A 9,053-nucleotide genomic window follows, 5' to 3' on the forward strand; every position below is an offset into this window, starting at 1 on the left:
AGTATTGTATAGTACAAGGAATAGTGTATCACTGGATGGGCAACAAATAGTTCAAGATTAAAGAAGGATCGGTATCTTGGATCCAAGAAGGAGATAGACTCGAAATCAAAGAGCAAGGTAGGCGTGTACCAGTACATGGGCTAGCAAGACCGCCACTATAGGGTAAAGCCAAAAAAAAAGATTGAATTAAGTGTTGGGCGTAGTCCCAAACAACTCTCGTTTGATGAGGTGGATTGTCGCTAAATCGTCCTAAAAGGATAGACAAGGAGTCCAAGGAGAAGTATGATTGATCTCAAAAAGATGGTACTGATTGAATGAATGAAGAATGATTGATTGATAAATAGGGTAGTTTGCAAAGAGATTGGGTTCTCTTGTCTACTTATCCTTATAGTGCAATAAGGAAATCGGAGCTTTCGTAGTTCAGCCCACTAGGGTTGAAAACAAGAATTATTAATGAGGCAAAAGAATAATATTGAATGAATGAAGAATGATTGATAGATAAATAGGATAGCTCGCGAAGAAAATGGGTTCTCCTGCCTACGTATCCTTATAGTGCAATAAGGAAATCACATCTTTCGTAATTCTGCCCACTAGGGCTGAAAATAAGAATGCTTAATGAAGCAAAAGAATGTGATAGATTGAAATGAAGGATGGATTATAAATAAGGTAGCTCGCGAAGAAACTGGGTTCTCCTGCCTACGTATCCTTATGTTGATGTTGATTTTGTATGAAGAAGACTTGGTAGTTTAATCGATTTGAATTGCACTAAAGTCTATGAATAAGGGCGAACGCTTTGAATATTTAGGGCCTATGCCACATACGCAACATCGATCTAGACAAGGATAGGGGAAACTCTGCCTCGTCATTCCCTATTACTTAAGTCTTGTTTCATACAATTTGAGTTGTACTTACCAAGTGTTGAGCTTTGATTTATCTTGTATAATCCACTGCTTGATGTGACTGAGGATCCCTTGATTGAAGATCTTGACTTGAGGCTTCAAGCTCCACAGCTTAGAAGAAAAGTCTTATTAAGTGACCAAGGGTCTTTTGGTCACTCCAATTAGACTGTGGGATTATACAAGTTCAAAGGATTTAATTGATCAAAATTACTTTTGATCAATTTGAATCACAGGGATTGAAATGATTTGAAATTTTAGGTCAGAATTAATCAAGCTAATCTAAGGGATCATGCTATAGTTGATTAAAAATTCTATATTAAAATCCTAGGGAAGCATGTTATAGTTAGTCAGACTCTTGGATTAAAATTATATGTTAAAAGCATTAAGGGAATATACAATGTATGGTGAAAATAAGAAGATAACCCCTAAGGGGTAAAATGGTCAATTTACAAAGATATCAACTAGGAGCAAAGAATATATCCTAATTAAAATTCTAATTAGAACATAAAATTTGATCAGATTCTAAATCTATTTTAAACTAATTGTTTAGAAATTAAACTAAATTCTAAAAATCAATTAAAATTCTAATTAAACCTAATTAAGTCTAATTAAAACCAAGCTAAAACTATATTAAAAAACCAATTGAACCCATATAAAATTCAATTGATCCCTAAACTATGTTAAAATCTAATTAACTAATTAAAAACAATTAAAAGGGCAAAACAAGAATATTAAAAGAAATGTAAAAGAAAATTGAAAATTGGGTCAAGGGGGTATTAACCCCAAATTGGAGGTGTGATAAGGAACCAGGCATATGGGCCTGGTTCTAAGAGCCCATTGGAAATTGCTTGGATCAGGGGGGTTCAAACTGAAGCAGCTAGTTATTTGAGGAATTCGTATAGGCTTTAAGCAAGCTAAGCCCAACTCCTCTCTATGAAGGTGAGTTGCAGAAAGGGGGTGTTTGTATCACTTCTTATTGGGCTTACATAGGATGGTCCCAAGTCCAATAAAAAGCCTAAGGAAATCCAAATTAGAACTTTTGAATTATTCCATCCTGCGCGCGTTATCTTGGTCGTCCCTGGTCCACCGGAGATAAACATAGTGTCGGTCGTCACTCCTGGCGGCGACGGTCACCTATAATCGAAATGGAGCTACCAATAGACTCCTCTGTTCACAAACTATCCGAATCTAAGGCTATTTTTGAGCGATTTAACCTCTAAGTTCCTAATCCCAACCAAATCCTCTAAGAACCCTAACACCAATAACTCAAATTAAATTATAATCTCACTGGTTCAAAGCCCCAGGGGTGAGGGCTTTGAACCCTCTCATCATGTCCTACATGTTGGCGATGAAGGAATGGGAAAACGTGAGGATTTCAAACGTACCTTGCCGGAGAATACGATTTGTCGATGATGAGCTTCCAGGTAAGTGGTTCTGGATTTTTTCTCTTTCGCCTTGGCTTTCAGATTCTCTTATTTCTTCTTCTTCTTCTGGATTCGAGAGTAGTGAATTGAGAGAGTTGGTGAAGAGGCTAAGAAAAAGCTATATTGAAGCTCTAATGATGAGCTTCAATGGCTTATGAATAATGCGTGTAGTGAGGGTGAGAGAGAGAGTTCGCAAATGATTGCAATGAGTTGAGAGTGATGATTGCCAAGGGAATTGAAATGATGATGGAGATGTAGATTTATAGGAGTTAGGTTTGGAAATGATATGGATTGGAATTAGTTATTATCAGGTTAGGAGCTAGCTTAGGAGTTAGTTAGAATGAACTCAGTGAGTTCAGTTGGTTAACTCACTGAGTTAGAGGTTAGTTGGTGCATTTAAGGTTGTTAATAGGTTAGTTCATTAATTAGATTCCATTAGTGACTGGCTGTGGCAGGTTACACCTTGAGTGGAATTGGCCTTGCATCTTGATTAATGCCTTGTTGAACAGGTTCTAACTTGGTTAGTGAATTGGATTAGGAAAATGTTATGTTATTGGTTTAGCTGTTATACAATGCTTTGGGTCTCTACTGTTTTGCATTTGCTTATTTTGGTTTCCTTTGAACTGCATTGGATTGTTGTGACTTGTTTAGACATTGCGCTGTGGATTTTGTGGTGCAGGACTTATATTCAGTTTGGTACATGGCATTGCAGAATTGGTGGTATGAACTGAGGTGTTATGTCATGACCAGTGTGCATTGTTGCAACACAAGCAAATTCGTTGCAAGTCCACTGTGTTGGTTTGTGAAATTGTTACTGGCATTGCTTGATGACAGGTTTTGGTAGCTTAGCTTGATGTAAGTTTTACATTGCTGCAGGATGTTGTTGTTTGGCATTGATACAGGTATGAACCAATGATTTTTTGGCAGTATTTTTGATGAATTGTTGTGTATATATTGTGGTCTGCAGGTTCTGTTGGTCCATTGTTATACTGCATTAGTTTGCTCCTCATGGATGCATATTTCTGTCTTGGCTTTGCAGCAAGACAACCCATTCCCCAGTTTGGTGCAGTATAACATATAGTGTGACATTTCTGTTTGTAAAATCATTATTGACATGGCATTGCAGACTTTAAAACAATGTTGCTGACTTATGATGCCTTGAAAATTTTGAAGCCATGTTGATATGCATCTCATGGTTTGTAACTGGTGTTGATGTCCTCTTGTAGTATTTGACCAAATGGTATGTAATCATTGCAAGGATCCTGCACATCTGGCTTGAGCTTGAAACAGGTATTTGACAGGTTGACCTGATGAAGTCCAGTTGTGGCTTTTGCACTGCAGGTTTTGACACACCGTTGCTGATCCAGGAGGCATTTCAGGTTGGATTTTGACAAGGTTGGCAATGATGATATTTCCTACCAGTTATGACCTTGGTTTTATGCAAAATGTTGGCAAGGTTTTGAGTGTGTCGCAGGATTGGTTCCTATTGAATGTTACAGATGCTACTGGTGCCTAGCCCAACTGTAAGCACACTTGACCACTCCTCTCACTTGCTGGTTTGGTGGAACTTAGCCTCATGATTTGAACTAATTTCTTAACTGCATGATGCAAGCCAATGATGTGTTGCTGCAGGCAATGTTGTTTAGTTGGTTCATGTATTGGTATTTGAACCTGAAGCAGTTTTGGTGTGCTAACCTAATGCAATCCAGGTGTTTGACTTTGTTTTGCAGGAGGCTCATGGAGCAAGGGTAAAGGTTGTTATCCAAGGTCTGTCTCTACTTTCCAATATGTCAATTGACTTCCTTGCAGGTTGCTGCAGGCAGGATGGTTGTCAAGGTGAGTTTAGAACCAAACTCAATGAGCATTGTCTTGTCCAATTAATCCATGTAAGTGTAGTATATGATTATGTGATTATGATACTTGTTTGTGGTGAATGTAGGACCATGTTTAGAAATGTGAAGCTATGGTTGGAAATGTAACAAAGTCCAAGTCATGGCATGGTGTACAAGAAGTTGTAAAAGAGTTAAATTACTTGGAAATGAAGATACAAAGCAAAACAACCCAAACATGAATTTTGGATGATGAATCAATGAAGAAAGGATAGATTAGGTCTTAGGTGGTCAAAAAATGGGTGAGTTGACTTTGGTCAAAGTTGACCAAAAAGTCAACTGTTGACCAAAGTCAACCCTTGGTCAAAGTTGTAAAAATATGTATTTTTTCATGTAATGACTAATGTAATGGCTTGTAGTGGATTTAAAATGGATTAAAAATGGATTGAAATTATTTTCCAAAATTGGTTTTGGTTTTGTACATGTATGCTTAATTTTGAAATGAAATGAACATGAATTGACTTGTAAAATGGAATGAACACATTAACATGGTTTTTGAACAAAGCTATGACTTGATGTAGTAAGGCTAAGGCTTGAATGAAACACCAACCATGAATCAATAGGAATGACCTCCAACTAGATTGTAACACAATAGGTTTTGGTTGTTTGGATAAACAAGGCCATGAATGCACCAACAATCAATGGAAAAAACAACAAGACATTGAGACTAAGATGGATTGACTTCAAAACCAATTACCAAATGAAACCCCACCAAGATTGGACCATGTACATTGATGACAATGGGTGAAAAGTGGATTACATTAAGGTTTTGGGTGTCACTAGATGAAAAGTCAAGCCACCAAGTCCATCAGGTTCATCACCTCCTTGATTAGAGTTTTAGTGATGCTTACTTCCCTAATCAATCCACTTGAATCAAACCAGATGTTTCAACAACAAAATTCCCAATGTATGAGCCTTTTCCAGGGTCTTGATGGCCAATGCAAAGCCTAGAGAAGCCCCAGAGGATCTCTCACCAAGAAGTTAGGGTTTTGACTTCTCCTATGCTTTGATGGATAGTCAAACCATGCTTTCGAAGTTTGATCTTTACCCAAACCCTAGCCTCACAAGCCAAGATTCTTAAGTCCATGGTGATTCATTGATGTATGAATGATGCATATGAATGTTATTAATGTATGCAACTGATCCCCAAGTCAAGCATTTGGATAAGAAGATGAAAAAGTGAAGGGCAAATTTTTTGGTACAACAGACACAAATTCATAAACTTAACAGTGATGCCAAATATTATGTTTGGGATGATCCATATCTTTGTAAGTTTGATAGTGATCAGGTAATTAGTAGATGTGTCCTCAACTATGAGATTGAATCTATTTTGCATCTTTCTCATGTTTTTCAAGTATGGGGCACTTTGGTCCTCAAAAGACTGCAAGAAAAGTCTTATACTCAAGCTTCTATTGGCCCACTATTTTTGAAGATGCATATGAGACCTATCGAACTTGTAAAGAGTGCCAAATAGCAGCTACATCCATTACTCATAAGAGTGAAATGCCTTGGCAACCTAAGCTTTTCTGTGAGGTATTTGATGTATGGGGAATCGACTTCATGGGTCCCTTTCCTATATCATTTGGTTTTCTCTACATTTTGCTTGTTGTCGATTATGTTTCAAAGTGGGTGGAAGTTATCCCCGCTAGGACTAATAATTTTATAGTTGTTGCAGGTTTTGTCAAGTCCAATATTCTTTGCAGGTTTGGAATTCCCTAAGCTATCATAAGTGACCGAGGCACTCATTTCTGTAACCACACCATGGAAGCTTTGCTCCAGAAGTATGGAGTTATGCATAGAGTCTCTACCGCATATCACCCATAAAATAATGGGTAAGTTGAGATCTCAAACAGGGAGATCAAATAGGTTTTAGATAAAATGGTGCAACCAAACAGGAAGGACTGGAGTCGTCGTCTAGAAGATGCATTTTGGGCTCAAAGAATAGCTTTTAAGACACCAATAGAGATGTTTCCCTATCGACTTGTTTTTGGTAAGGCATGTCACCTTCCTATAGAGATAGAACACATTGCTTATTGGGCGGTAAAAAGTTGTAATTTGGAGATGCAACAAGCGGGTATTTAAAGAAAACTCCAATTACAACAACTTGAAGAACTTAGGCTAGACGTTTATGAGAGCTCTAGGATTTATAAAGAGAAAACTAAACACTTCCATGATAAGATGATTTCTAGGAAGGAATTCTCTGTGGGTCAACAGGTTTTACTATTTAACTCCCACCTTAAGCTTATGGCTAGGAAACTTCGATCCAAGTGGATTGGCCCTTTTGTTGTTACTAATGTTTTCTATCATGGTGCAGTAGAAATAAAAAGTGCAGGTACTGGCAAAACCTTTAAGGTCAATGGGAAGCGCCTGAAGATATTCCATGAAAGTTTGGTTCCTGAAGATGCACCCTTAAAAGAACTTTACTTGGAAAAGCCCACCTACTCTGAAACTTGACCAGAGAGTGTAAGACCCCAATTTTGACCCTAAGATCCCTCATGTTATCTCATCATATGTATTAGCATTGGGATCACACCTTGGCGTTCTCCTTACCCCTCATTCATTGGATTTGCATTGGGAGAGATCACCAAGCACATTTGATTGTATCATACTTCATTTTTCTTTGTTTACTAACCAAAATACCAAAAATATGTCATTTGTATAGATTAACTCTTTTGTAGGTAGTGTGCATGCTCACCTATGCCCACTCAAGCTCATATATAGGGTTTGAGACCCTCAATGCAAGGAGCTCAATCAAGAAATGGTTTACTATGGCTCTAAGTATCATATATGGATCCCCATGATCTTCACATGTTATTTTGATCAAGAGATCATCAAGAGTTTGGAGTTGGTTTGCCTTGGAAACCCTAATTCATCTGGGTATCTTGTGTAACTTCTTCAACAAGTTTCTTCAAAAATTGATCAAATATTTCAAGGGGTACTTCACCTTACATCATCTTATGCATATATGATCTTCCATGAGTCCCAAATATCAAGAGAATTTCAAGTTTGCAAGATAGTTCATGGTGGTTGACCAGACAAAGTCAATTGGTCAAAATTGGGGTTCCCTAGACCATATATCCTACAATTTATATCATATGAAAATGATTACAAGAGAAACGTTACTCAACATGATATTCCAAGCAACTTTCATGTTGAAGACAAGAGCTAATTTTTCTTAGAAAGACATTTTTTATGATGAAAGATTATAGGTCATTTTGTCTAAACCCTAATTTGAAGGTCAACTTCCCAAGACCATAACTTGCTAAATTCTTATGATATTAAAGCCATTAAAATTTCATGATCAAATTCAATATGTCTACTTCAACTTTGATGCCTGCAGGAAGTGAAAATTAAACTTGAAAATGCATGTTCCAAGAGGAAACATTATAGGTCATTTTGGGCCAATACCATTGAACAAGTATTTTTCCTCAACTTCTAAAATGCATAACACCTTCATGCCAAATCCAAATGAAGTAAAGTTTGTGACTAAATTGAATAGTTTTAAAAGAGCTACAACTTTGATGATGTAACGCTTCTCATTTGAAGTCCATAGAAAAAGTTATTCAAGGTGGAAGAAGTGAACATTTGACTTGGGACTTAGAAAATTTTCAAATATGTTTAATTTCCCAAACTTCCATCTCAAAATTCATCATGATCCAAGCTTCAAATGAAAAAGTGTTCAAAATTAAAGTTGTTCCCCTTTATCTCACCTTTCCAAAACACCCAAGATCATCTCATTTGGATCAAAATTGAAGGACTTGCGCATGGCTTCATTATGGGAAGTGTTTTGGAAAGATTGGACTTTACATGATCATTTGCTTTTGCATGCTTTTGCATGCTTGCACATGATGCATTCAGTATTCTTTGCACACGAATTGGAAGTGGATTTCATCATTATCAAGGCCCAAATCATTGCCCATGCACCCATACAAAGAGGTTTCTAATTTTGTCCAAATTTCAAGTGGTGCAAATATCAAGTGCATTGCCTATTTAAACAAGCTTAAGGCTTCAGATTCATCATTAACACCTTGCCCAAGCTTTACTAGACCATTGCAAACCCTCACTGCAATAGAATTTTCTGAGATTTCTCTTGAAATTGAGCTTGAACTTCACCTTCTGTTTGGAAGTTCAAACTCCAGAAATTCACTTCCCTTTTCATTCCATTTGGTTTCTGCAAACAAGAGGAGGAGAAAGCAATCAAATCTAGATCAAGATCAAGTGAAATTAGATCAACTCGAAGGTAGTTTTTCAGAAACTTCTCCTCTTTGATTCTCTCTCAATTCTCCACTATTCTTGTTGATTTTTGGTTGTGTGAAGTCCTACCAATGTAGGCAACAAGATTGAGTTGCTTTGAGGTCAAATTGAAGCAACTCAATTCATGATCCTCAAAATTCAACTCCCTGTATCTTTTCATATACTTGGAATTGGACAAAATTAAGGTCAGATTCGAGCTTCTGAGCATTTTTTCTTTAAATCCATGTCTTGATTTTTCATTTTGATGATGGTTGAAGGTGGACCAGTCTGGTGAGGTCCACCGAAGAAGAAGACCGGAACTCTAGCTCTGGCGATGTGTTGGAAGCATCTCAACCATAGGATCCATTTAAATTGTTTTAATCTTGAGTGTTGCTTCTAATTACCACGCGTGGTTCTCAGTTGACTTAGACCTTTGTGGAACGCGCGCTCTGATCTACCACCTCAATTAATGAGGGAGATCAGATGGTCCACGTATTTTTGAATTTCAATTAATTTCTTTTAATTGCTTTATTTTCATTAATTCATATTAATTTCATTATTGATCCAAAAAATATGGGACTTTCACCAAAAAAATTCAAATATTTTTC

At 37.1% G+C, this 9,053-nt stretch overlaps 1 long non-coding RNA gene across 5 annotated transcripts; it reads left to right on the forward strand.

The window, feature by feature from the left end:
- Positions 1-1,942: 1,942 nt before the first annotated feature.
- Positions 1,943-4,615, forward strand: LOC127088172 (uncharacterized). Of its 5 annotated transcripts, none has more exons than XR_007790139.1 (5): positions 1,943-2,323; positions 3,003-3,613; positions 3,691-3,846; positions 4,054-4,159; positions 4,263-4,615. It is a non-coding gene; the product is annotated as an uncharacterized LOC127088172 (long non-coding RNA). The 5 variants fall into 5 exon arrangements; XR_007790137.1 differs by having other exon boundaries at positions 3,003-3,178; positions 3,291-3,846; XR_007790136.1 differs by having other exon boundaries at positions 3,003-3,563; positions 3,665-3,846; positions 4,263-4,614.
- Positions 4,616-9,053: the final 4,438 nt, after the last annotated feature.

The sequence above is a fragment of the Lathyrus oleraceus genome, chromosome 5 (genome assembly GCF_024323335.1).
Source record: "Lathyrus oleraceus cultivar Zhongwan6 chromosome 5, CAAS_Psat_ZW6_1.0, whole genome shotgun sequence".
Taxonomy (NCBI): domain Eukaryota; kingdom Viridiplantae; phylum Streptophyta; class Magnoliopsida; order Fabales; family Fabaceae; genus Lathyrus; species Lathyrus oleraceus.